Consider the following 2,340-nt stretch of genomic DNA (forward strand, 5'->3'; position numbering starts at 1 on the left):
ACAATGTAGTTTTATTCAGCCATAAAGAACAATGAAATTTTGTCATTTGCAAGTAAATGAATTAAACTGGAGAATACCATCTATAGTGAAGTCTATAGGTTCAGTCAGCCAAAGGGTACATGTTTTCTCTCATATATAGAACATAGGTCCCATACAAATACAAACATTATTATGAAAAACCAGGTAACACTAAGAGGAGGTCACTAATGGGAGAGAGAGGGTAAAGGAAGTTAAGAGGATGAATATGGTTGATGCACTTTCTATACAAGAATGAACATAGATGGTTTTTTAAGTAGAGAAGAGCACAAAAGCAGTCCCCCAGTACCACAAATTATGAAGTCAAGTTCCCCACGTGAGCAGGAATCTCAGAGAGGGGTCAGCACATCCAGAGTGCAACTGATAAGCCTTACCCTGGGAAAACCACATCCATGATCATGGTATCTCCCCTGCCAGGAAAGTATGAATATAGTTTTTAAACCTGTTGAAATCACCATAAGAATAGGATTAATGTAGAAAGGAGGAAAAAAAAAGGGGGATGAACCAATTTGGGTTATAATACCTATATACATGGAAATGTCACAATGAAACTCCATGTATGGCTATCTAAGCAAACAAAAATATTAATTGTCTTTTACAAAAATGGAGAATATGAAGCTAAAACAGGTCCTGTCTGATGGTTGGCACAAGTGGAAGGGAGGAAGACGTAGGGAAAGGGTGAAGGAGGGTGAATATGGTGGAAGATTGAAAAGGAAGAATTATGACAATGGAAAAATGAGACATGTTGAAACGTTTACAGGAATGCAGAAAGGGAGTAAAGTAGAATATTGGAAGGGGTGAATTCAAATTTGATACATTGTAAGAACCTGGTAAATGTCACAATGTACCCTCAGTACAACAAAAATTTTTTAAAGTTAAGAAAAAGAAAAGTCAGAAATATATAATTCTATCAATCAAATAGAGTCAACAGTTATCTACAGATAATTCAGCCCAACAGTTGCAGAATATATGTTCTTCTCAGAACCCATATAACTTTCTCCATTAAAACAGTATTTTAGAACATAAAGCAAGTCTTAACAAATATATGAAAATTGAAAAAAAATTCTGCATTTTATCACATCTCAATGAAATAAAAGTAGAAATCAATAGCAAAGTAAACTACAGAAAATATTCAATCACATGAACATTGAACAGTGTATTGATGAATTATCAGTAGGTCATCAAAGAAAAACAGGGGGACAATCAAAAAATTCCTAGTGTCAAATGAAAATAAAAGCACAACATATAAGAAACTTTGGGACACAACAAAGATAGTGCTAAGAGGAAAATTTATAGCATACATGAAAAAAATGAGAGCAATCACAAATAAATAGCTGAAGGATGTACTTCAATCTCTTTTAAAACTAATTTTGGGCTCACAATTAGTAGGCAAAAAAAATGATAAAGATAAGGGCAGAAATCAATAAAATGGAAACTTAAAATACAAATCAATGAAACAAAAAGTTCTTTCTTTGAAAAACTATGATTAAAACCCCCTTAGCCAAACTAGCCAAACAAAATGATGAGAAAAACCAAGTTAATAAAATTAAAAATACAAAGGCAGACACTACAACAACTACCAATCAAATTAGGAGGATAAATTAGGGAATGATTTGAAAATTGATATTCAAAAAGCTTGCAAGCCTAGTAGAAATGGATAAATTTCTAGACACATATGACCTAATTAAACTGACTGAGGAAGGTACCAACCACTCAAATACCTATAATGAGCTATAAGATTGAAGCAGTGAGTCTCCCAATAGGGAAGACCGTAAGACCATAGGACCACACTAAGATTCCATCTCACCCAGGTTAGAATAGCTATCATCAAAACACCACCAACAGATGTTGGCGAAGATGTGGGGAAAAAGAAACCCTCATACACTGCTGGTGGGAATGTAAGCTAGTGCAACCACTCTGGAAAACAATATGGAGGCTTCTTAAAAAACTAAACATAGATCTTTCATATGATCCAGCAATCCCACTCCTAGGGATATAACCAAAGGAATGCAACTCAGGTTACTCTAGAGACACCTGCACACCCATGTTTGTTGCAGTGCTATTCACAATAGCCAAGCTACGAAAACAGCCAAGATGCCCCATACTGATGAATGGACTAAGAAAATGTGGTATTCATACACAATGGAGTTTTATTCAGCCATGAAGAATGAAATCTTTCATTCACAAGTAAATGAATGGAACTGGAGAACATCATCCTGATCAAGGTTAGCCAGGCTCAGAAGACCAAAAACCATATGTTCTCCCTCACATATGGACTTTAGATGTAAAACAAACTTAGATCTA

The 2,340-nt window shown here is 35.0% G+C and overlaps 1 non-coding gene across 1 annotated transcript; it reads right to left on the reverse strand.

Moving 5' to 3' along the window:
* Positions 1 to 293: 293 nt before the first annotated feature.
* On the reverse strand, positions 294 to 461 carry LOC141419969 (U1 spliceosomal RNA). Its single transcript, XR_012444695.1, has one exon. It is a non-coding gene; the product is annotated as a U1 spliceosomal RNA (small nuclear RNA).
* Positions 462 to 2,340: the final 1,879 nt, after the last annotated feature.

Source organism: Castor canadensis, chromosome X (assembly GCF_047511655.1).
Source record: "Castor canadensis chromosome X, mCasCan1.hap1v2, whole genome shotgun sequence".
NCBI lineage: Eukaryota > Metazoa > Chordata > Mammalia > Rodentia > Castoridae > Castor > Castor canadensis.